The 27,091-nt window shown below is 43.1% G+C and overlaps 1 protein-coding gene across 1 annotated transcript in view; it reads left to right on the top strand.

Moving 5' to 3' along the window:
* The first annotated feature begins 1,045 nt into the window (after window positions 1–1,045).
* The window catches only part of BRINP1 (BMP/retinoic acid inducible neural specific 1), a 170,015-nt gene continuing 143,969 nt past the window's right edge, over window positions 1,046–27,091 (top strand). Inside the window, exon 1 of the mRNA XM_081065271.1 lies at window positions 1,046–1,376. The gene's annotated coding sequence lies outside the window, so the exon portion shown is untranslated. The remainder of the gene's footprint in view (window positions 1,377–27,091) is intronic.

Genomic DNA, 27,091 nt, shown 5'->3' with positions numbered 1-27,091 from the left:
TCTAGAGCCTGCACTTTTGCTGAACCTGGGCTCCTTTAAATTTCTCATCACTTTTTCCTTATGGCTCTCTGCCCCTCCATCTGGTAGCTTCAGCGATGCTACCTATCGTCGCCTAAGCTTCCAGGGACTAGGAATTTTCATTGCTGGTTTAGTTTAAAATTTAAAAAGGAAGCAAAATAAGCACACATACTGAATGTGCACTATGTGAGATTTCAAATTGTGCACTGGCCTTGTTTTCTGCTTCAGGGAGACCCCCACCCCCACCCCCCAGGTCTGCAACTCCAGCCTGAATCTCAGGCTAAATTCCGAGTTTTCGATTCTCTATGTTAATGCCTGAGCACCTGGAACCGTCGTCCCTTCCTTGCTTCTGGTTTAATCGACAGAACTTTGCGTCCTCTCAGCTTCTCACTGCTACATCCTGCCCACGTAGCGAAGCACTTGCTTAATTCTGGGAGGTTACGTGGGCTCATGCCTACACATACAGAGAAACAAACAGTCTTAAATACTCACAGAGAGGCACCCAGATACACACCGACCCACACGGCACTTCCAGGCAAATTCACCCTCGGATAGACACACACAGACCCACGAGCACCCGCATGCCCAGAAACGCTCAGATACTTGCGACACAGGCAGCTACAGAATCCCTTAGGAACACCGCGGGGCACACTCGGTGCCTTTGGGTGCTCACACACAGAGACGCGCCACCCCATCCTCAGACCCACGAGACTCCCCAGCGGCTCAGCCTCAGCCCCCCCCCTCCCCGCACGGAGGCCTCCCCGCTCTCCTCCTCTCCCTGCTCCTCCTTCGCCCAAAAATGTACAAAACACTCCTCAGCATAAACCCGGGCCCCGGGCTCCTCCCTGCCCGCCCCCGGCTGTCGCTCCCCCATTCATTTTCGCCCGTCGCCGGGTAAGTCCCTCCCCCTGGGTAGCCCGGCCTCCGCGCTCCCTCCCCGCCCGGAGACCGCGGCGCACTTGGACTTCCCTCTCCATTCGCCAGCCGCCTGGCTCCGGGGCCCCACGGCTGCGAACTGATCTGGCGCGGGGGGAGGAGGGAAGCGCAGGCGAAGGAAGGAACGAGTGGGAGAGGGAGAGCGAGCCGGCAGCGCGCAGGAGCCGGAGCGAGGGAGCCCGGGGGCACACGGAGTGGTGACTGCCTTCCGTCGCCGGGATTCATGCCTGTCCTCGGGACCAGCCAAGGGGACTTGACGGCTGAGTATGAGCCAGGCTGCTAGGAGCCAGGTACCCCCACGCCTGCAGTCCCCGCGCCGTCCCCGGGATGCCAGCTGGACGCAGGGCTCTCCCAAGTTCCCTCCGAGCCGAATAAAAAGCGTCCGCCCGCAGCTCTCCGCCAGAGACGGACATTGACTCCAGGTAAGGCGGCGCCGGGCGCTGCGCCCCGCGGTCCATCTGCCCTTGGAGACGCCCCGGGCCGCAGGCCGGGCGCCCCTGCCCCCCGCCCCCGCCCTCCCAGCACCTTGCGCTCTCCCCTCGCCACCCCCGCGGCCCCCGAGTCCTCTCAGGTTCCCGGGAACCGGGAGGTCTCTGTATTTGGGGGTGCAAAGGGTTAAATGCGGGTTTTCGTGCGTGGCCTGTGTGCTCCCGGCACGCTCCCAACGTGTGTACCGTGCGTGGAACTTGATATGGTGCTAGTGTGTGTTTGCGTGTGAAGCGTCCTTTGCCTTGGATGTGTGTGTGTGTGGTGTGTGTGTGCGTGTGTGTGTGTGTGTGTGTGTGTGTGTGTAGGGGAGGGTTGAAGACAGGTTCTATAACCTATTTAAGGTGCGATTTGTGTGTGCATGTTTGTATGTATGTGCTTGTATGTGTGCGCTTGTGTGTCTTTTTAATTAGGTCTCTAGCTTACAGGGAATGGGTTGCTTGACTATAGGATCACGTAGCCATCGGGAAACTCGCTGTGGACTTCTTCTGGGGGCTCTGGGCTTGGGGTTTGGGGAGGATTAGGGGGATCAGGATGGCACCTTATTTAGCCCAACATCGGTACCCTTGAAGGAAAATTCCTCCAAAGGACGGGGACCTGCTGCACTTGGACTCACCGTTTAACATGAAAGAGAAATGGCCAAACCTTGAGGCAATGAGACACTGTCACTTTAAATTCCACACTAGGCAGACTCCAGGATTCTGATGGGAATTTGGAGTCACTGGGCAGTGGGTGACAGAGAAAGGGGGAAGCCAGCGGTGAGCTCCTTATCTGAGGCTTGACAAGTCTGGGATAGAGCTACCCTGCTTCCCGGTTTGTAATTGAAACAGCATAACAGCACATTCTGCTTCTGGTGCTTTTGGGGAGGATATGGGCAAGTTTGCATGGATCCCCCTAAAGGAAAAGGAGAAAGAGTCCTCAGGGACTTGCTCATCCATCATAGTTACACAGAATCTCAAATCCCTACAGATTTCTTTTGGGGGAAACACTGGGTAATATGGAAGGAGATGGATGGGGCATTTCCCTAAGACAGATTCCTTCTTCCCTTCCCTATTTTAGACCGGCTTGGGAAGCCCTAGGAAATCTTTCCCTAAACTGTGCCTCCTCATGGCTCCCCTGGAGTTAGGAGGATACTGAGAAAAGGCAGAGAGAAGCCGTGTGTGTGTGTGTGTGTGTGTGTGTGTGTGTGTGTGTGTGTGTGTGTTGCTCGTTTCAGTACTGAAGGAAACCTACAATTTGGGAATGGGTTGTGGGTGGGGTACTCACAGCAGGATATGGCCATCATTGACTTAAACTGCTGTCCTGTGGATTTACACCTCACATCTCTTGCTTGGCTCCAAAATACTGCCCAGGGAACTGGGGTAGTGGAAAGAATCTTGGCAAGGAACAGAGTTCAGGTCAAGTCCCTCTTCCCTCTTCCCTCCACCTCCTAGGAGGCTCTCTTGGTAAGCCCCATGGCCCCCTGGCTAAGTCTTGCCAGGCTTGGACTATGGGGCTAGCCATTGATTTGATTCCTGGCTTCCTCTTAAAGGCTTGCCCTACTCAGCAAAAATGCTGAGTTTTACTGCTGTTCATGGCTTCCAGATTCGGCAGCTGTTACTTTTCCAAGGTAAGAGGCAGCTGTTCGTTCCGCTCTCAGGCAACAAGGCTACGGGAAGAAAAGGGCTTAGATGCTGGGACACAGCCTCTTGTCTACCCTAACTGGAAAGTGTCCTCTGAAAAGACCTTTTGGGAAAATAAAAGTAGAAATATCCTTGTCTTAAAAAATATTTATCTGCATATATATATATATATATATATATATATATATATATATATATATAAATATGCAGGGACCTACATATATATACAGATTCATATTCTGGGGGAGATAAAAGCGAACGTGTTTGCAGGAACCTACCTTGGCCGTGGGTGATGGTGCTACCTACAGGCACTTGCAGACACACCATTCTCTGGCCAGAGGCTGATACCTCAGACTGAAGCCTTCACAGGACCACAGGAAACCTGCTTCCAGAAACTCACATCGGAACAGAGCTCCCAAGTTCATTTTGGGTGGGGGTGTGAAGGCAGAGGAGGAGACCCCAATGTGAGGTACTGCTCTCATTGTCTCTCTTTCAATTCATAGAAAATCAAATCAGGAAGGAATATTGAAACGCAGCCAGGCAGAACGTGGTGGTCCAGAGAAATGATAATTCCCCCCGATTGTCTAGTGGGTTGGTGGTCTGCTGGGGCTAGAACCTGAGACGCCTGACATCCAGATCAACATCCTTTCCACTCTGCCACACTGTTTAGGACCTGTACAGTGCTCTCCACCTCTGTCCTGCCACTTTGCTCCCACCCAAGATAATCGCTTGTCTTCCCTCATCAAACTTTTCATTTCAGAGATGGCTTTTAAAGCTGCTCCATCTGGAAACATGACCCTGGAGAGAAAGGGTCCAATGCCTCAATCAGTGTCCTCAGTAGACACACACACACACACACACACACACACGCACACACACACACACACCCCAGACATTCTTTCTCCAGTGTCTTTAGCAGGGACCCAGCGCTGACTATGACTGTTAGACAGAGTCCCGCAGAGCACCTGAACTATACTTGAGCTCTTTATTAAAGAACACCGTGCTTTCCATAGGGCCAAGTGTGCACCCATCCACCGATGCAAATACTTCAGGCAAATTCATTTCTTTATATTAACGAGAATCTTGTCCTTTACAGTTATCAGCCTCTCAGTCACAGGACCATGTGCAGCACACATGCATGCATGCATGCACTCCTACAGACATGTGCACACACAGATCCAGAAACCTTTCCTACTGGCTGGACTCTTCAAAAGGGAATTGCAGGCTCCTCACCAAATTGTGTTCCCCTAGAGAAAGGTATCACCCACATGAAGACTGGGATTCATAGTCACAGGGAAGGAGAACGATAAAGCCCTACGAAAGATAGGCTTTTGAGAAGTCAGAATCAGGCCCACACACAATTTGTTCCCAGACTCCTAGATGGGCATTTCGGGGTGCAGGCGAGCACTGAGAAAAAAAATGGTGGTTTCAGGCCCATCTGCAATAGAGTCTTTTCCATGCAGGCTTTTCCGGGGCTGGATGGCACTTCAGTTCCCAGAAGGGGGAGCTGTGACTCCATTTCAACCAAGGAGAAACAGCTCGGAGATTCCAAATCAGTTACTGTGGCCCGTCGAGTTTCCAAGGCCCAGCTGAGGCCACAATGTATGTACTTGAAGCTGTACAGGTGGGGACCTTAAAAACACTCTGCCGTGGTCAGTCCAAATAAAACATCTTCTTGGTGCTTGCAAGCGTTTATGCTGTTGACCACAAAGTCTTCTATGTGTCTGGAAAGGGCTTTGCACAAGGGACTTGCAGTTGTGGAAAGAGACGTTTTCTAATTTGCATCCTCTAGTTTGTTCCCTTCTGGTTCTTTTGTGTAATTTTCTCTGAAACTCTATTTTAACTTGTATCTGTTTGCCTTGTTTTATAGCTCTGCAGGTGTATGTCTAGATTGCCCTTTTCCATATGGTCTTAGAAGCATCTTTTTATCTCCAAGGACTAACACATAGTAGTTGGTCTATAAATGTTTGCTATTGCTGTTTTCCAGTCTCCACAGAAGCCGTAATCAATCTCTCTCTCTCTTTCTCTTTCTCTCTCTCTCTCATAACTGTTTCATATTCACTCAAGGCAATGCATTCGTGACTTCAAAACTGTACCTCCTATACTTACGATGTAAAGATACCAATGATGATACAGACAGGTAAAATTATGTCCTACTTGAAGTGAGCATTGCCCTACTGTGTTCCAGGTGTTGAGTTTTGTTCTCATTTAATCTTTCTTCTCACCCAGCAAGGCAGATACAGCTCCTTTAACAGGAGAGGAAAGTGAAACTCATGTTGGCTAGGTCACTGGTCCAAGGTCCCATAACCATCAGAGAGAAGATAGGAACCTAAGTCCTTCTTGCTTAAACATCTCTGCTCTTTCCCGTGTACCACTGCCTTCATAACCACTGTGGATGGCCAACGGGGTTGGGTTGGTTGTTCACTAGATGCTAGGAACAGCTGGGGACATATATTAACTCTTTGAAATGGATGTTATGAAGGAGTCAGGGAGTCACTGGATCAAAGAATCTCAGTGTTTTCGGGTTCCTCAATAGCCCAACCTTTCTCCTCATTCTAGAATCAATAATCCTTTTTGTAATATCCATAACACATGGCCACTCGGTTTCATTATTAGTACTTTTAGTAACAGTGAACTCATTACCACACAAACCAGCATATGCTGTATAGAAAGTGCTTTGTTGGAAACTTGACCCTAAATCTACCTTTTACCTATGAAATCACACAACACAAGAATAATTATTGTCCAATTACGGCTCTTCACATATTATGAGAGCACGATCATATCACCACAAGTATTCCCTTTAAGACTAGATGGGTGCATTTTCACAGCCTGTCTCCTGTAGCATTTGTTAGGTCCTCTCATCAAACAGGATGTTAGCCTATGGGCATTATCTAGTTTATCTCACTTTTAGGGTTTGAAGGTACAAAAGGGGGAGGTGATCTGAAATCGAATGAGGATTAAAAAGGGACATTCATTCATTCATTTATTCAACAAATATTTATTGGGTGTCAATTATTGTTTTAAGCATCACCCTAGACCAATACTGTCCAATAGGATTTTCTGTGATAGTGGATATGTTCTCGGAGCTGCCAGGTATGGTAGCCATTAACCACATATGGCTGCCGAGCACTTGGACTGTGGCTACGTTACTGATAAACTGTGTCTTTAATCTTATTTAATTTTTATTAATTTCCATTTCATTTAAATAGTTATATGTGACTAGTGACAACTGTAGTGCATAGCACAGATCTAGACATTAGAAATGTATCATGAACATGTTTTCATGGAACTCATAATCTGGTGGGGAGGGATGGGTAATAAATGAGTAAACAAATAGATAAGCCCAATACATTTATATAATAAGTAAATGTCATGCAAATAATAATCTGGGGTAATAGGCTAGAAAGGAATGTAGATGGTATACCTTTTAGATAGTGCAGTCAGGAAAAAAACTTCTCTGAGGGGTGAAATTGAGATTTAAGTAGAGGGAACCAGCCAGGTGCTTATGTGGGGGAAGAATGTTAGAGGCAGAGAGAAGAACGAAGAGGAAGTCACTAAACAGGCTTGGGCAAGCTTAGGAAATGTAAGGGAGAGTGTGGCTGAGGCTTCTGAATGAGAAAGAGAAAGTCATGAGCTAAAAATAAGAAAGGGAGGCAGGGGCCAGATCCCAAAGACCTTGTACAAGATGAGGGAATTGAAAGTCAAGGTATCTCCTTCAAATCTCCCTGATTGGGAAGCAAGTCGGAGGAGGACTGAGCTGAGGAGAGTTTGGAGATTGACAGAAGCTCATCATCAAGTTCTCTCAAAAGGTTTTCATCATGTCCATTTTTTATCAGTCATTTCAATGAATTAATCGAAGCTTAATCGGTAGTCCTGCTCTGAGTGCCACACACTCTGGAAATACTCAAATCTAAGGGGAGAGGGAGAAACGGCAGGAGGGAAGATAGATAGAGAAGGAAGAAGGGAATGAATATCCAGGGAGAAAGTAATTGCACAAGTCGGTGGGAAAAGGATGAAAGCTGAAATCAGTTTGGATCAGAAAATATTTATTGCATATGTTGTCCGGGAAAGGCCTTGAACAAAATGACTGGGGGGGGGGCGGTATGGTGCTGCAGCCTGCTAGATGCTGGCAATCTAATAGAGGGCATTCATAAATCATGATCATTCACAGGAGACTGACAATTGTCATTTCAGAAGGTCCCTGAGAGTTTGGCGGAAATGTAAGATTAGAGTACGATCACCACAGAGGGGAGGGAGGAGGAGGAAGATGGCCTTTCCATTTTAAATCTTTTCATTTGGTATCTCTATTAATCCTAAATGTCATGTAATAAGACTTCAGGGACTCAGGGCACCTGATTCGAGTCCTGGTTCCTACCACTGGATTTCTGGACCACCTTCTGAACACATCTGCCCCTCTCTGGGCCTACCTTCTGCCAATTGAGAAGGACCACGTGGTGGCCTGTCTCACTGCAGGGATTTGCTCAGCTCTTTGGAAATGTTGCATGACGATTGATTGTAAAAGCCGGGAGAGACACACACAGGTTGACCAGGCTTCTTCATAAGGTTTACACGTCCTCCCCCCAAATGAACAAATCTAAAAGAAGCCACACCTCAGGGCACAGATGGTGGCTCAAGACAGGGTGACTGAGTGGGATGGACATGCTGTTATTGTAACTCTAAGTATCAGAGTGATTGGACAGTAGCATGAACATCACTGTCCTTCTGGAACACAGCAGCCTAAAAAGGCTGCCTGGAAATCCATAGACAGTCCTTCCTACTGAGGGGGCAAAGAATACAATTAAGAAGATAATGAAGCTGAGGAAAAGTGAAATTAATTTCTTTTTCTTTTTTTTTCATGTGTGGGTGAAGGGGATCTTTGTCTCTCAAAGGAGCTATCTTTTGGAAATTGCAGGTGGACTTAAGGAGAACAAACTAAATAGACTGAGTGTGACAAAGTTAAGAGTAGCAAATTACCCGGCCTGTCTGCTCTCCTTCTGAACAAATCCCATTCTCCATTTGCCGAGATTTTTCTCATGGGTATACCGCTGTGTGCAGGATGTTGGGACCATTTTGGGAACAGCTAAGAGACTATATCCCCCCAAGGGTGAGGAGATAGATTCATAAGGCAATTAACAAAAGCAAGATGCAATCATTTTTGTGTAAACTGCTAAGGTCAGAACAGCAGGGCTCCAAGTAAATGACCCATCTGAACAGCTAGAACCCTTTGTAAGGGTTAACCCAATGCTGGCCTGGAAGAGTTCCTGAGATATAATTTATTTCACATTTTAAAGGTCCTGCAGATGAGCCAGTGGGAACTTCTGTGAGAAATAATGGGACCTGGAGATAATGCGGAGCAGCTGAATTACAGATTACAAACTGCTTCAGGTGGAGGAAAGGCAGACATCTAGGATATGATTGCTTTTTAGAGAACCTACACTTCCAAGTGGTCAGTTCTCACATCTCCATTCTAAGACTTAGCAAGCCACAAAAATAAATTAAACTCTGGTGCACTGTGGAATTCCTAGAGATTCCAGAAACCTCAAAATAAACCTTCTGAGAACTGTGACAGAGACATCTGCCTTAAGTATGTTTCAGTTTATATGGTAGTGGATGAGCTAACATTCTCATGGAGTTTGATGGTCTGTGAGTCTATAGGCACACAGGGGACCTCCAAGGAGCCTTGCCTGGCAATATAAAAACATCTTCATAGAGCACCGGGGCCATTAAAAACAAAAATGAAAACAGCATGTTGGTATGTTTAGGAATGTAGGGGAAAGACTGAAAAATAGATTACCTGGCGTGGGCGGTAATATGGTTTTTCTGCTGGGAAACATTTTGGAGGCATAACTCTTTGAGATGAAATGGTCTTCATCAGATGCCATTGCCAGAGATGGCCGAGGCAAGAGAGAGCTGAGAGGGATCCAAAAGTGGTCATTGATTCTGAATACACATCAACAGAACAGCATCATTCGCAGTCCAGTGAAACCTTACAGATGATTCCTGAAAATACCAGCAGATCTGCCACAGTCCTACCTGCCCTCTCCTCTCATTCCTGACAATGGGAAGTAAACATTTAGGCAGAGCATAGGATAGAATTTGAGAGGTTTCTGGAAGGATCTTCGCTCACAATATTTGTGAGCGAAATGTCACAATTACAAAAACCATTCTTGGAATGGGAAAGTGTATGTGCCAAGCATGACATGTATTCTTTGTGCTGAAATGGGTATTTGACATAGATCTCTTGTTCAATATTCTCATCAAGCTCATTCACAGGTGGTTCATCCTCCACTCTAGAGGTGAGGAAACTGAGGCTCAGGGCAGTGATGCCACTTGTCCAAGGCCACACACTAAGTCAGTGATGTGTTGGAGGTTTGGACTCTTCCTGTCTGACTTGAAAGCGTAGTGGATGAAAGCTTGGATGCTGGAGTGTGAATGGCCGCTCTGCCACTGGCTAGCTCTATGACCTTGGCCACGTTACCTGACATTCCTGTGCCAGTTTCCTCATCTGTAAAATGACGATGATGATAGTAATTCTTCATAGAGTGATTGTGGGGGTTCAATGTGTTTATATGATAGGTGCTTTGAATGATGCCTGTCAGATCATTAACATTACATAAATGTTAACTGTTATTACTTATTATTATACCATATTGCTTTAGAGGAAATGTTGCCCATGACCCCAGGTATGTTCTCCACCTGGAAATGTCCTGTGGGGAAGAGACTATTGCAAATGAGCTTGCTCAATCATGTTTACCAATCGCCGCCCCCCTTCCCCACGCCCCCCCCACAGGGGGCAATGTGATTGATACCAACAGTTAGGGGAAGAGATTGAGAGAGTGGAAAAGGCACAGAAAGATTTCAAATGGCTGAGCCAAATTTCTTTATTGTCTCTATTACGATGGATCAGGAACCACATACAGATATAGGATGGTGCCCATTGGAGCTAAACGTTATCATTCTCATAGTCCAGTTCACCTTTCTCTCATTTTTGTTAAAGATTTTATTGGGGAAGGGGAACAGGGCTTTATTGGGGAACAGTGTGTACTTCCAGGATGTTTTCCAAGTCAAGTTGTTGTCCTTTCAATCTTAGTTGTGGAGGGTGTCGTTCAGCTTCAAGTTGTTGTCCTTTCAGTCTTAGTTGTGGAGGGTGCAGCTCAGCTCCAGGTCCAGTTGCCGTTGCTAGTTGCAGGGGGCGCTGCCCACCATCCCTTGCAGGAGTTCAGGGGTTGAACCCACAACCTTGTGCTTGAGAGCCCACTGGCCCATGTGGGAATCGAACCAGCAGCCTTCGGCGTTAGGAGCACGGAGCTCCAAAAGGGCTGAGCCACCGGGACAGCCCCTCACTTTTTTACATAGAGACTTTTTTCTCTTTAGATCCAACTGCATCTGAGTTGGTTCTAGATGCCCTCTGCAGCCCATGTCACTGTACCTCTTGATTTGGTTTTCTAATCTAAGACCGGGGCATTCAGTAAGTGCCTATGGGAGAGCGGCTGATTGACAGACAGCATGCTGCTTACTCTGGGGTCAACAGTGTTACAATCAGCCTCTCCTTTCCTACCCTTCCACATTGTTATCATTTATTTTAGCAAGTGCTCGCGTGTCTTAACATGTTGTATCTCACTTACGCTCTATAGTCACACTCTGCAGTTGGAATTATTCTCCCTTTTCTCCTGATGAGGACCTTGTGGCTCGGAGATGAAAGGATTTGCCCCAAGTTATAGAATAAATGACAGCATCAGGTCTCAAATCTGTATTATAGGACACAAAACATAACATTCTCTCATGGAACTGCCCTCCTTCCATCCACGCCTCTAAGGCATTGTCCAGCTCCTCGCAGCTCAGTGGCCTCCCCAAATCAAGGTTGATTATTGTTGCTCCATCTATATTGTCTTAGTCAGGTCCATTGGTGCAAATCTTCAACATTCTTCAACATCCCTGCCCTCAATCTGGTCTTGTATACATCTAAATGAGAAAGGCATCTAGGTTATATGTTTCAGGAGACATTATAAATGGCTTTTTAAATCTCCTTAATAACCTGCATTTTCCTTTGTTTCCTTCTTTATCTGTCAACATCACGAATATCTTCCCCTATTCCAGTGCTTTCTGGTTGCCAACTTCATAGCTTCTTAAAATAGCAATTGAACTTCATAGTGACTCGGCAGGAAACCTTAGCTTCTCATGCTTATCTGTACCCTTAAGTTCTGGAAGTTGAAGTGCTGATGAAATTGGGACCAGTAGTCATACAGTAAGCTTCTTTTTAACTTGGGCCAGAGCTGAGATCTTACTTTTCTTGGGAATGGAATCACCAAAGCCACCTCTGGTAACGATAGCCCTTTTAAAATCAGCTCAGGAAGTAGCAGGTGGAAGTGGCATGAATTGTGACAGCTAGATATTTCAAGAGAAAATATATATGTATGTATCTAATATTTCTACACATACACACACACACACACACACATGAAGCAAGGGATATGAACGTGGTGGAGAATAAATAGGGAGAAGAACAATACAAAGAAATGTTCAAGGCAGAGGTTTCCTTCCCTCTATCTAGGAACACGTATCTAGGAACACGAGCCTAGATACAGTCATAAAATTATCTACTATTAATTTGAATGTGATTGTGGGTGGGACATCCAGCTGAAAATGGAATGGAGGACACACTTGGCCAATAAACCTATAAAAAAAATATTCAGGTTCCTACAGTACTCAAGTAAATGACAATAGCAGTGTGATGCCATCTAGCATCATCAATTTCCCCCCCACCCCTCCTTAATTCCAGCATCTAGTCTTGGCAAAAAGACACTCTTGTGTGGCATTGGTGAAAACCTATGTTGAATACAGCCTTTTGTGAAATGTGACTTTCATTCTTTCATGTAACAAACAAACAAGCAGACAAACAAACATTGTTTATCCGAACACTTATTCTGTGCCAGACGCTGTTCTCTGAAGGCTGTAAATATAGCAATGAGCAAAACTGACTTGTCCCTGCCTTCTTGGAGCTGAAATTCTAGTGAGGGAGAAGAGAATAAATAAATAAACCAGTAAACGTGCAGGGAGGTGAGTAAACTCACCCTCATATGAGGGTGAGTATAAGAGAGACAACAGGTGACGTCATGGGGGAGGGCTTCTGTTTTGTATAGCTGGGAAGGGAGCCCCTCACTGAGATACTGACATTGGGGCAGAGATCTGCAGGAAGTCAGGGAGAGAGCAAAGTGGCATCTAGGAGACAAGAATCCCAGGTGAAGGCAGCAAAAGTCAGGTTGCTGAAGTGGGGCTGCACCTTGTGAGTGCAAGGAACAATGAGGAGACCAGTGTGACATGCAGTGTGACATGTCAAGGGGAAGCAGCAGGAGAAGAGGTGACATTTTAGAGAGAACAGGGATCAGCTCTCCATTTTGATATCCGGCACTACCATTATCTCTCTTTCTATTTTTTTTTAAAGTGCAAATCCTTCCAATTCAAGAAATTCCCCATTCTAGAAGTAAATTGATTATATGTATGCAGGTGTGTAAAGAAGGAACTTTATCAGAGTGGGGAAAAAAGGAAAAAGAAACAACAGAAGAAAATGTGTAATTGGAATATCTAGGTCGTTAAGAATGGAGGAGCACTTTTATAAGTTAGAAAGTGGAATGATAATGGGGAACTTGATCTGTAAAATGGGGTTACCAGCAGTATCTCCCTGACAGTTTTGCTATGAGAATGAATATCACATATGTAAAGCACTTAGCAATATGCCTTAAATATAGTAAGTGCTCAATAAATGACACTCATGACATTTATGAATGTGGACATATTTTTATTGAACTATTAAGTTAAACATATATGAGGTATAAAATATTATGTATAGCATGGCTGTTTTATAAGACGCACCTGAATATTTGAATGGTTATCTTTGGATGACAAGTTGGGAGTGAATTTCATTCTCCCTTTTATACCTGCTTGTATTTCCTAATATTTCTCTAATAAATGTGTGTTACTTGGGTAATTAACATTTTAATAGTAGGATATGAAGGATCAGTGACCAATTCTTGGTAAGAAAAGGACCCAAAGCAGAGGCCCATGCTTTAAAGCAGTTTGCTAAATTTCTAAGCCACTTGTCCTAAATCAAATTTAAATAAACTCAGGGTTTTTTTTTTATTATTATTAATTTGACCTTGACCTGAGTAATAATACTCACAAAAATTAAAAACTAATGGTAAGTGATTTATACTTTCTAGTGTACATTAAGATAGCTATCACATCCTGAAAAGAAAAAGCTGTTCTACCTTTGTATCACCTAGAATCATTTCATGTACCATGTACCAGAAGCAGCTTCATGATTTGGAAAGCATAGGTTTGGTGGTTACCAACTTGGAATCAGAAAACTTCAGTTCTGACTGTATCTTCATTTTAAATTGGGGGAAATCTCATCCCTTCTCTGGACCACCCCCACTTCCCTCACTTGTAAAATCAGAGCTTGACATTCATTGGTGGTTCTAAGTAACCCTCCCAGGCTCCTCGCAGCAGGTAGGGAGGAGCCCAGCAGGTGACAGGAGATCCATGTCCCCAGCTCATCTCTGCATCAGAGCAGCTTCACTGTACCTGCTCTGCTTTATTACTCCTTTGTATCAGATTTTAATAAGGGGTTTCAAGGCTTTAAAATATTAACTTGAAATCATTGGCTTAAACTTTAAATGGTCTCTAAAGTGGACTTACACATGGCAGATTTTGCCCTAGATTATGCCATTGACTGAGCTCTTTGGGAAACCATATATAGTAATGACACATCCCCCAAGGGCTTAGTGGGAGGAGAAGGCATAGTTAGGTGGTGTCTTAGCCATCTTTGGGATCCCAATGCATGGTATATAATTGCCATCAGCAGATTAGATGAATTCAAGTCTGTCTGTTATAGAAATGAAATGTTCCATAGGGAACCTCAGAAGTGAAAGCATGCTAATTTCAAGTTGCCCCAGAAAGGTGTGGGACAGGCAGTGGCATTGGAAGGAGGGACCTGTACTTGTAGAAGTGGGAAAGGTGGCATTCCAGGTAGAGGAAATGGTAGACACACACCCATGACCCCCAGCTTATGTCTGTTTTTCATCACAGAACCATAGCATGTGAGAGCCGAGCTAGAAGGGCCTTAGCAGCTATCGTATCTGGCCTTCCTTCGTTTTTTCAGATAAAAAAACTAAAGTTCTGATGGGGAGAGTCGTGGCATAGGCCAAAGTCTTTATTGGTAGGGTTGCTAAACCTCGAATCCCGGACTCCTGACTCCCAGACAGCAATTATTCTATTGGCAGAGCATTTTCATGTCATTTTTCTATGGTCTACTAGTTCATCTAAAACTCGGAGCAAACTGTGTTGTGTGGTCAAATAAATTTGGGAGATGCTTCATAGTCTACCCTCGTCTTGCAAATCATATTATATATAAGCAAATTCAAAGATCTGACAACTTCTGTAATAAAGGGAACTTTTAAAGTCTAATTCAAGCTTTCTCAAAGTTGTTTGACCACAAAATTTCAACTTTCTGTATTTTTCATTTAAATCTTATTAAAATCCTATATAGCTTACTTTAGGAAACTCAACACTAGACAAATATATCTTCCATAGAAAAATAAGAGTATTATGTGCATGGGAAATTTTTATATAAGCAATTCTGATGGTTTATATTATTTCAGAGGTGATGGTCATATTAAAATTTTTATCAAAGAGTAGTAAGATGGGAAGTTTCCCAGATTTATTGTAAGTTTCACCTTCATCTTTCCCTTTCTTCAGCTTTTTACTATCCTACTTTCCTGATTTTTTCCTGCCCTTTCTTATTCCCTCTCCTCTATCCTTTTTTCAGTTTATTTTTGCTTTCTTCTCATTCCTTTTTCCCACATTTTTGATAAATTACTATGATCCATATTCATATCAATCTCTGATTAATAGGACATTTTTTTTCTGATCTGAAGTTCTACTCATCTGATAAGGAGACAGATGTGAACCTGAGATAAACAGAGTAGCTGGTGCTGAAATTGGAGCAAACACACCATGGTAGGGAGCTAACAGGAGGTCTGCCTGTGTGAGATATGAAGGTTGAGTAGCCAATTGGATAGATGGAGGGTGGACATTCCAAGCAGAGTGGGAGAGGAAATGGTTCTGTGTGACGGGAGAGCATGCTATGGGATGAAGCTAGAGAAACAATCTAGGGATGAAAACTATAAAGCCTTGGGACTCAAGTAATCTGTGTTTAGAAAATTGTTGGTAGCTCTTAAGAAAAAGTTTGACTTGATTAGATCTGAGATTAAGAAAGACAAGTAGGGTGGGAGGAAAGGAAAGGGGGAGTCTGGTGGCCCTTTAACAGGGCATGGTAATGGTTCAGATGAAAGATAGAAAATGTCCTTCTAGGCTAGGGCAACGGTAAGGGAGTGAGTGGACTGGAGAAGTACTGTGGTGGTGGGACTAGGGAGGAGAAGGGATTAGGGTTGACTTCCTTCAAGGTCATGCCAGATCTAGGTCTGCTCTCTCTAAATAGTGCTTCCCGAAGCAGCCGGGGCTCAATTATCTCACTGTGGGCTGTGAAATTTTAAAAAATAAATTTTCAAAACAAAATTAAGTTTAATTTGCTTTAATTGAAAAATAAACGCACACCATGGACAGCACTCTCACTCAAGAGAAGGAGAAAAAGCTAGAACGTGAAATGAACAGCTGGGTGTGGTAGGCCCTCTGTTATTGGAAATCCTGAAATGAGAATTCGTACTGATTGAAAAAATGAATTCAGAGTTAAATTCAGGGATAGAGAGTGTAGGCCTTCTCTCGAGACATTTGTTTTCTTAATCTCTCATGAAATTGTTATTTGCATTATTATTAAGAATGTGATCATGCAGCCGTGGAATAAAGAAAGGGGCACTGAACTTGGGGTCAGAAAATTTAGGTTTGATCCTTTTTCTCTCACTTTAATTGTGTGATTTTAGGTAAGTTTTTTCATTTCTTAGCCTTAGGTTCTTCATCTGTAAAATGAGGTCAATAATCCAGACACCACTGGATTCTTGTGAGGATTCTATAATTAATATACATGGTCATTCTAATGTTCTATTAAGAGATGATGGAGAAAGAGGATGAAAGGGGAGAAGGAAGAAAATTAGAAAGAGGCAATGGAAAAGAAAGAGGAGGAAGAGTGAGTCTAATTGACCTATCCGATCACACATTATTCATTGAGAACCTTCTAGGTTCAGGCTTTGTGCTAGATGCTAGGGGATAAAATGGCAAGCAACAGCTGAGCCTTGCCTCCGTGGCACCTATATTCCTGTGATAAATATTCTCAATCTCTAAGCCATAGAATGGAGTCCAGGAGGAAGACTGGGCTAAAGGAGTGTTTGGAAAGCCCTGAGATGTGTTTTAGGAGCTCGTACTGGGCATTCTTCTCTCTTTTCACAGCCACTCTGCCTTACCCATTCACGTACAGGTACTCTGACCCTGACTTAAGTTCCTCCTGTCTCATGGAGAAGAGTCTGATAACCATGTTTGCATCCAGATGGTGGTGGTAACCTGACATCCAAGTATCAGATTCTTACAATATTGGCATCTTAGAATCATAGTTGTAGACTTTTAGGCTCTCTCAAAACTGGGAATCAGAGAATCTTAGAATAATAAAAACCCAGAGTCAGAGTCTCATAGACTCACAAAATGTAATATTCATAGAATATAAAAATAAACTCTTAGTACCACCAAATCTTAAAAATCATAGAATCATGAAATTAGAGTCATTTAGAGAGAATGGCATTTTATGATTACTGTATCTGGTCTACCCTCCTTCCCACTTCATGGAAAATACTAATATAGCATTAAAAATACAAGCATTCTTGAGAATCTTGATACAGGAAAAAGGTGGCCATAAAGGAAATGTAATGCTTAATAACACTAATGGTGGTTATATTGGACAAGGGGCCCTGATGGTAGAGAAAGGTGGAGTTTCTTAATATTATAAAAGTTTTTAGTGGGGTCATTGTTGATTTTACTGATATCTAACACATTTGTCTTAAGTAATGGAAAGCTTGAAACAAAGTAGGAATTAATGACTTTGTTCCCTGACCATCCCATATAATTCTTTATGTTGGCCAAATTTAGCCATACTGTCATTTTAAAAAATAGTCCCCTAAACACTGGTCTTCTTTCATTGGACTGGAAGGTCCAGGAGGTTGGTAGTGATATGACTTCTATAAGGTTTCTAGGAAAGGATTTTGCATAGTTGGGCTTTTCAGGAATTTAGCCTTGCTGTCTTTTCCCTCAGAGCTTCCTCTTGTATACACAAGGTAAACTACTGTTTATCTGTGTCCTTGCTTACGTTTCCTCTGAAGTAATCAGCTTATTTTGCCAAGACTTTTTTTTTTTTTTTCCCTCAAATTGTAACCTGGCATCCATTTTGTGTGTAGCAGTTGTTTCTTCCACCTTCTCTCACAGGACCTAGGATCCAGTGGCATACTTTGACTGTTATAGGAGGTACCTGGTTTAAAGAAGTATGTAGGGTGTGGAGAGCTCTTTGCTTTATACCATGGAAGCTGTGTGTGTGTGTGTGTGTGTGTGTGTGTGTGTGTGTGCGCGCTGCTCACATACAACGTGAGTTTGGATGTTTTTCATAGGACTATGTAATTGTATTTGAATGTATTCATGAATTCCTATGTGCTTCCATACGCATTTGTGGCTAAACTTATGTGCCAATGAATGTGCTTATGAATAGGGAAGATGTGTAAGTGATTATGTGGCTCTTAACATACCTTTTTTGAGCATCTACTATGTTTCTGACAGTGAAGTAAGTGCTAATATATTTGATTTTACCACTATGGAGTATTTATTGTAGGTATTACAGTTTCTATTTTGAAGATGGTCAATTATGGCTCTTAAAATTGAAGTGGTTAGGCTAATATTTGAAATGGAATCTCTATATTAAAGACTCTTTTGTTTATATGTTTTTTATTTGTGTGTACTGGTGTGTGAGTGCAGGTGTGTGTGTGTGTGTGTGTGTGTGTGTGTGTGTGTGTTCACACTCATGCTCCTGGACATGTGGGTATGCATGCATTCTTCTTTTATATGCATTCCTAAATATGTATGGGTGTGTAAATATATGAATAGATATAAAGTAAATATGTATTCACCAGCTGAAACAATAATCATCCAGCAAAGCAAATCTGTGTGAATGGTCTTGGGAGCCAGGGGAGTGTGGACTGTGTGAGCTGCAGGGGCAGAGCATCCAAGAGGATTTGAACCCAGCTTTTCCTGCCATGTGCTTTCTTCCCTTCCCTTGCACTTTCCCTCACAATTTCCTATACTGGGGGTTTTTCTCAGGCTAAGATCTGAACCCACATAAATCTCAAGCTGTCTGACGCCCAGCCAAGCCACATAAACATTCCAAATTCATAGCACTGACGCTCCAAGGGGCTGAAATAGAACTTTGAAATTTTCCTTCACTTTTAATTAAAAAAAGATTTAGGCCAACCCTGGGTTCCCAGTTCTATTTAACTGCAACTACTTTTAACCGTTGTTGTATTTCTATTGTTGCAAATGTGACGCACCAATCCATCTTCCTTGTAACGCTTCTCGATTTCTGCTCCATCTGTTGAAGAGAAAACATTTGCAGAAATCTCTCGGCTTCTCTCCAAGGGCTAAAACTTCAGTTGTAGCAAGGAATGAAGTACAGGAAATGGGGTTGGCCATCAGTGAGATCAGGAAATTGGCAAAATCTGTTTTCAGTATCTTTTTGATTATCATTTCCCCAAACTAAAGATTCTCCCATGTGCCCAGCCAGTGTGAATGTGTCCCTCTGTGTATGCTGGGCACCCCACATTTAGGTTTTTTTCACTCTTCTTTACATCAGTTCTGTTCACATTATTGTCTGCTGCCTATTCTAAGCTGGATCTTACATTGGGGTTTTTCTAATAAACTATCACTAATTCTTAATGATAAGGACTGTTTGTTGTGGAAGAAACGTTGGACTCGGCATTGGGAGACTTGAGTTCAAGTCCTTACTTTGTCATGTTTTAACCTGGCAAATCACTCAAACTCTCTGAGCCTGGATTTCTTGGGAAAGCCCCAGCATGTTGTGAGGATCAAATGGCTTAATTAAAACACACATGCGCTGCAAATTGTGGAATGCTGCACTCTTGCTATACATATCAAGTCATGCTGTGTCTCTGACAGTTCATTTTATTTGTTCATTTTTCGTTTGTGTATTTCTGGGACGTTCACCGATGAATGCAATGCACGTGGGTGATACTGACATGAAGAAGGCAAAATCCATACCCTCCAAAACCCCCATGTATGGCAGCATAATAAACGTTGGCATAGAATCAGGAATAGGCTATGATTTCCTCTTCTTCAGAATCGGGGGATTCTTCAAAGAAGGGATGACCTTGAACTGAATATTAAAGAATAAGGGGCTTATTAGGTTTGATATGGAGATAGGGTAGAGAGAGCATTCTCGGCAGAGGGATTGGCTTGGGAAAAAGTAACAGAGGGGTAAAGCAGATTGGAGCATGCTGAAAATATCTTCAAGGAATCTAGAAAGCACAGGCAGGTATGCTGGGAAGAGACGTGGAAAGTGATGTGGGTAATAATGGGATACAGTGACAACAGCTAATATAATAGTTGATGGCTAGAGGTCAGGGGGAGCCATTGATAGATATAATCAAGGAAGTAGCCCAATGTGATATTGTGATTTATAATAAGAAATACATATTTGGTCTTTATCCCCATTTCTGGCAACAAGCTCCTAAGACCCTTGGAATTTCCTACGTGATGAGAGTGAACAAAGTGTCTTTCGTTATGTCAATGAATAACTTTTGGAAAGCATGTATAGGAGCTGATTACCAGTACAACCAACCATGTGATTAGAGGGTTGGCACTTTCAGCCCCACCCCACTGACCTCTGGAGGGGAAAGAGGCTGGAGGTCGAGTTACTCACCCATGGCTAATCAGTTAATCAATCATGCCTATGTAATGAAGCCTCCATACAAACCCAAAAGGACAAGGTTCAGAGAGGTTCAGTGTTGGTGAACAAGTAGAGGTGCTGGGAGAGTGGCGTCCTCCAGGAGGGCATGGAAGCTCTGAGGTCTTTCCCCATCCCTTGCCCTATGCATGCCTTCTATCTGGCTGTTCTTGAGTTGTATCCTTTTACAATAAATCAATGATCTAGTGAGTAAAAAGGGTTTCCTGAGTTTTGTGAGTTTCTCTAGCCAATTAATCAAAGTAAAGAAGTAGGTTATGGGAACCTCTGAACTATAGGGAGTCAGTCAGAAGCGCAGGTAATGACCTGGCCTTGAGAATGCCATCTGAAAGATTGTGGAAGGGACAGTCTTATGGGCCTGAACCCTTAACCTGTGGGGTCTTTCTAGGTAGATGTGTCAGAATTGAGTTGAATTGTAGGACACCCAGCTGGTGTCCAATCATTCTTTGTTGTTGGTGTGGGAACCCACCCGCCCGGGCACAGACATTGAAATAGGGTCTCAGAACACCCGAAGACGCAATAATAATGATAGCTGCCTCTTACTGAACACTTAGTCTGTTTGTGCCAGACACAGTGTTAATGGTTTACGTTCATCATTTCATCAAATACTCAAAACATAAGATGCAACGGATGAGGTCCAATTTGACTGATGTGGGAACGGAACTGAAGTTAAAAGAGTTGACAAGAATTCCCAGCATAGGTAGTGGGCCCCCCATCTCGAGCCCAAACTGGGTCTGTGTGCCTGTAATGTCTGCTCTTAAATCTCTTCACTATCCAGATTGGCATGTTAGGAATATCTGGTTAGCTCTGGAAAGGAGCTGGGAAAGAGGGAGAGGCTGAGCAAGTAATAACTGTGGTTACTTTGAGGGGGAAAACATCCCTTAGAACTCGAAAAAGAAGTCAGTCCGGTGGTAGAATTCCAGGCACAATTCCCAGCCTTTTCAGGGAGACTTTTTGGAGCAAAGAGAGGAATCTATGTGGCCATAGGTGCTGGGTTCCCCTCAGGGAGCAGATGGGAATCTGGGAGGAAGTCAGGCCCTCTGGCTTCTGTTAACTGACATCCTTCACATTGACCCTGGTGGGTTCTTAGGCGATACCTCACATTTCTGGATAACATCATGGAAGCTCTCTTTCTTGGTAATCCACTTCAGAGACAGCCCTGAAGTGAAAAGACCATAAAACAACCCATACACTTTATTTTTTTGTCCTTCTGTAATTACATTTTTATACCATTTAAAAAAAATTCTTGCAAGGAGATACATAGATTCACAAGCTCTGTGGTTTGAAATGTCTCTGAGATATTTAGCCCGTTTCTAAATTCGTGACTGCCAGTGGCCGCACCCATTCTATTCTAGCTCCATGTTATTCTATCACTGCCTGTTGGGCTTTTGTTTTCTGCATATGCCTTTCTGTGCTATTCTCCTTTGGAGAAGACTTGTAGATTGATGGCTCTCAAATGCTGGTCTAAAATTTGTGTCTAAATTTGACAAGCAATCTTTTATTTTGAGATTATATTGCTGGGTAAAATGTATGCTCTCTTATGAAATGCTGGTAACAGTAACTGCAATTTCTGTTTACTTACCTGCCCTTTCCTAGAACAAGAACATGTGGATAACTTCATGTTGGTCCAAAACATTGGTTTTATAAATTGCAGAATGCTGTTATCAGATCTTAGTGTATTTCATCATCTCCTGTAATACCTTGGTAATTTATTGTGCAATGTAGGTCATCATTAACTGTGTAATAAAGTAAGTGGATCTCCAGGTAATCAAAAATGTACTGAGTACCATTTCTGTCTTCAGAGCTGCTTGATATAGTGAAGCATGCACATTTGCGTTAAAAAAATTTCAATCTGATCTGAAGCTTACAGTCAAGACTCCCGAGTTCAGTAAGCTCGGGTTCTGGAACCAGACTGCCTGGGTGTGAGCCCACTAACTAGCTGTAAGACTTCAGGCAAGGTACTTAACAATGTACCATTGCACTTACCCTATCTGTAAAGTGGGTGTAATATTAGGTTGGTTCAAAAGTAATTGCGGTTTTTGCAATCATCTTTTAACCTTTTAAACTATTGCACCAACCTAATAAAAGTCTCATAGAGTTGTTGTGGAAGATTACATGAGTTTATCCAGGTGAAGATTTTAGAGCAGTGCCTGACATATAGGAAATGCTCCATAGATGTTAAACTCTCATCATTAAGACTTACATGATTAGAAATGATGGACTTGGGAGCCCAGGATCAGAAGACCAGGTGTACTCGTATGTTTTCTTCTCCACAACTTATTAGTTGAGTAAACTTGGAGGGCACCTAACCTCTTTGTATAAAACCAAATTCAGAACTAACAGTAAGACTTCAGAGAGAGCTAATGTGCATAGGAGGGTGAAGTTGAAAAAGCCTCCATAAGGACAGACCTTAAAGGATGATCAGTGTACTGCTATCCAGAAGGCAGTGGAATGGGTGCCCCAAACGTAAAATAGCCCATAGAAAAGAGTTAGAGCCACCGAGTTTCCTCTTTCTGGAAAGTTCTTTGAAGAATTAGTAAGATTGTTCTTGTAGGGTAGGGGATATTGAAACTATTGCAGTTGATGGGACATTGTAGTTAATGGGACTATTGCAGTTGATGAAAATTTACATTCTCCCAGGAATTTACTACCGTGATGAAGACCCTTCTTATCATAAGGGAGTTGAGGAAAAGATGAAATTAAAGTTGAAAATGGAATTAAGGGAACTCAAGTTGTTAGAATGTTGTTCAGGGTCTGGAATTGTTATCAAGTATACTTAGGATAGGATCAATCTGGAAGGGACTTCTGCATGATGTGAGTGGAATCAGATGTGTGTTTGTGAATATTCAATGAGACAGAGGTTGGGGGTGATTCTGGCTCTCTGGATTTTGCTTGTTGCCAGAGATTAGACTGCCATCTGGATAATACCTGCCTCCAAGATGTTGCATGGATTCTTGCTGATTTTCAGAAGTTTTCAACAATGCCTTTTGTTTATTTTTGTGCAGAGAATAAAAATTGCTGGAACATTAAGGTTATTAGAGGAGACTGGTCACGTGGGGTGGGGCCAAGAAGTCTGAGGCTCTGTCTTTTTATGTGCTTGGGGGAGCTTGGTAAACCACAGCAGGGACTGAGTTAAAATACACACACACACACACACACACACACACACACACACACACTATATGAATAGAGAATGCCTAATGGATAATCTGATTGAGTGCCCCTTTTAGCAAAACAAAGGAATTTGCACAATTGGATGGTAGCTGTACTGTTTGAGGTTGAATGCGTGGCCAGAAACTGGAGGTGGGGAAATGTTCATAATCTCAGCACTGATATCAGGTGAGCATTTTAACTAGAGCATCTTGGAAATCCATCCCTCTGCTCTCACATTCACCTCTTCATGCAATGAGCATGGATGGAAAGGCCTTTCTTTGTGCTAGAGGCTGCAGTTAAAATTATAAAGTAGATATGACCCTGCTCTGGAGAAGTTAAATCAACTGATAAATGTATGGTATGCACCTACTGTGTGCTATACGCTAGCGATAAAATTAACAGTATGACCTTTACTTTTAAGGGGCTTACAGTTCAGGAGAAAGATTAATATTAAGCAAATAGAGTATAATATGAGAGTGATAGAATATGTATGTGTATGTATGTATTCCAGATAATAATAGTCATAATGATAATAATAATAATAATGTGTACTTATGAAGCATTTGCTATGTGCGAGGCACAGTACCAAAACACTACATATGTACTGTCTCAAATAATTCTCCCTGTCACTCTCTGAAGTAGGCAGAATACAGTTGTTATCCAAATTTTACCAGTAAGAAAATGGATTCAGGGTGTTAAATAAATTGCCCACCAGGGACAGCTGGATGGCTCAGTCGGTTAGAACGCAAGCTCTGAACAACAGGGTTGCCAGTTCGATTCCTACATGGGCCAGTGAGTTGCGCCGTCCACAATTAGTTAGAAGACAATGAGCTGCCAGAATGGCTTAGTTCATTAGAGCTTGAGCTCTCAACAACAAGATTGCCGGTTCAATTCCCTCATGGGATGGTGGGCTGCGCCCCCTGCAACTAATGGTTGAAAACGGCAACTGGACTTGGAACTAAGCTGAGCCCTCCACAATTAGATTGAAGGACAGTGACTTGGAGCTGATGGGCCCTGAAGAAACACACTGTTCCCCAATATTCCCCAATAAAAATGAAAAACCATAAAAATAAAAATAAATTGCCCATGGAAACAAAAGAGTAGAAACAGAGTGGGGAACAAACTGAGGTCCTGAATCCAGCGCCCTTCCTTTTAGCTTCTCTCCATCTGTCCCATCGCCCAACATGTGGTAGGGACTCTGGACACAAGGGCACCCAACATGATTGGGTTCTGAGATGGGGCGGAGGCAGGAAAAATGCTTGTGGGGTACTGTAGGTCTAATAAGAGTTCATCAGGAGGACACGTCTGGGAAGAGCATTTCAGGGAGTGGGAACAACGTGGAGGTCTGAACTATCCCAGACCATGGAGAAAGAATAATTAGCTCTGAGTAGATTGGTTAGGGCAGCCAGGGAATCTAGGCAGGGGAGGGGCATTCCAGTCCTTCCACACCGCACAATCTTGGGCAGGTAACAGTGTCTCAGACTTCAGTGTGTGCCAAGGATCACTTACTTCTCAAGGAGGGAGGAAGATTTACTGACCTGAGTAGAAGCCACCCTACAGAGGTAGAGATAAAGAATGAGGAGGCAGGTCTTAAATGCAGGAAGATGGGCTTGGAGGTTTAAGGATTCCTTTTCAGGGCAGGGGCGGCTTTCAAAGGGTATGTGCAGGAAGAGGAAACATTTTGAAAACAGCCAGTTCCATCAAGTTCAATGTAAATGCAGTGAATGTGATAAATGCCAGTGGATGAGTAGGGGAGAAAAGCTGCGTGGTGCCCGGCCGGGAGAGGAGCAGTTGTTAAGTTCAAGGTTTATGACTTCAACATGACCCAAATAGCCAGCTTTCTCTTCCTGATGTGTTTTTAATCGGATGTTCTTCTAAAATTCACCCTTCACTGAGTCTATACTTCATTCCCCGGAGGTACTGCGAGCTGTCTGCATCTGCTCTTCATACAGCTGTGGACCCTTCTTCCGTCACACCTGGTGGGTCACATCATGGACACAGCACAGCAGCTTAAGTGTCATTGTGCTGAATGACTAAGGAAGCTCGGCTTGCCACTCTGTCCCAACAACGAGAAGCACTTAGGGCACTTCCTCTGTTCCAGGCACTCTGCTAACTGCTTTCCATGCATTAACTGATTTGATCCAGGCAACAGCCCCATGTCTTATATAAACCTCTATTTTATAGATATGTAAACTGAGGCAAAGAGAAATAAAGCAACTTGCCAAGGTCACATAGTTAATTAATGGCAAGCCGAGGGTTTGAACTGGGTAGAAGAACCTAGCGTATTGTTTGCTCGAGGGCATGCATAGCTTTTTCATCACAAACACAGGGGCAGTTTGGGGTAGTGCTCTAATAATAGTCATGTTTTACTAATAGGAATGAAAGTAAGTATAGGATCTTCACAAATAGCACTGAGTGTGTTTTTCTCACAAATCACCTGTCACCCATAGGTGGGGTCTTACTGATCTCGAGTTTAGAGGTCTCCAAAGTACACAACATAGTAACTCTGGGTCTATCTCCAGACTGCGGTGCAAATGCAAGGAAGATTCCCATTTTGTGGATACACGAATGGAGGCAGACACAGGCCGTGTAATATTCCCAAGGTGATCGCGGGAGCTGGCAGCTTTGGAGTTTAAATTGAGGCCGATCTGGTTCCAAAGTCCTTGTTCTTGCATGATTTTGTGTGTGTGTGCAAATCATTCTCCTTGCCTTTGTCTGTGTTCCTTTGTCCCTAAAACAAAGGAATTGGATTGGATCAATGTTTCTGAAATGTCAGTTTTTCAGGTATGACCTTAATTTCTGCTCTCTTTTTCATTCCATCTGTACTGCTTACTATTTTCCCTTAAATTAATCTACTTGTTATATAAATGCATACATTTATAAAGGAAATTCCCTATCACTACAACCAATTGTGTTTTTAAGAAAAACATTGTTTGCCAAACAGATGGCAACTAAATAGATAATAGCTGCACAAATAATACAATTAAAACAAAAATAGTGCAATGACATTGTAATTTATAGTCTCGTTTGTATGTTCAGCTATAGTCTTGCCTGCCTGGGTATTTAATCTTTAGGCTTGCCCTCTTTAAATAAAAAAATAAAAAGGAATGCTTTTCAATGTTTACAGAGCAGCTAAAGTCATAGTAGCACCAAAATGTGTCTTTCTTTGTGACTTAGTCAGGATTGAGAGAGAGTTGAAAAGGGAATTTTTTTTTCACTATCTGACTTAAAGTTACTTTATGAAAAACCAGGTCTCCCAGCCAGTGTAGACAGCCCTGATTTTGTGAAATTCCAGACCTGGGGATCTGTAGCATCTCCCCATCTCTTGCATATTTTTAACTCTAAGAATCTTTTCAGCGACCTTCAGCGTCCTCAGATACTTAGAGATCCAGTTTGAGAGAAGTAGGCTTGACTGGATGGTGAAGTGAAAGGTATGAGTCTGAGATATAGAAGAAGGAAACAGGAGAGCTGTTGCTAGTCTGTAGCAATATTGAAACATCTAGAAGGGAGGCAGGGATCAGAGCCGGTAAGACCCCGGTGCTAGAAGTTTCTTTCTGCAGTCACATTCTCCCATTCTAAACTTTTCACTTGTATCATTTTGCCTTGATGCCCATTAGCTTCCAATTCTCTGTGACCCTTCCCATGATTCTTACCTAATTGTTTCTCCCTTTGTCACCAGAGACAAATTGTAAAAGAGCTGATATCCAATTTAAAAAACTATGTACATGACAGTAAATGGATCAAATATGTGGTGATGGAGGGAGAACTGACTCTGGGTGGTGAACACATGATCTATGGATGATGCATTACAGAATTGTACACTTGAAACTTATGTAACTTTACTAATCATTGTCACACCGATAGACTTCAATTAAAAATTCTGTAGGAGGAATTAACAAGAATCACAAATTTA

Source organism: Rhinolophus hipposideros, assembly GCF_964194185.1.
Source record: "Rhinolophus hipposideros genome assembly, chromosome: 11".
Lineage (NCBI taxonomy): Eukaryota > Metazoa > Chordata > Mammalia > Chiroptera > Rhinolophidae > Rhinolophus > Rhinolophus hipposideros.
This window is presented reverse-complemented; position numbering and strand designations above follow the sequence as displayed.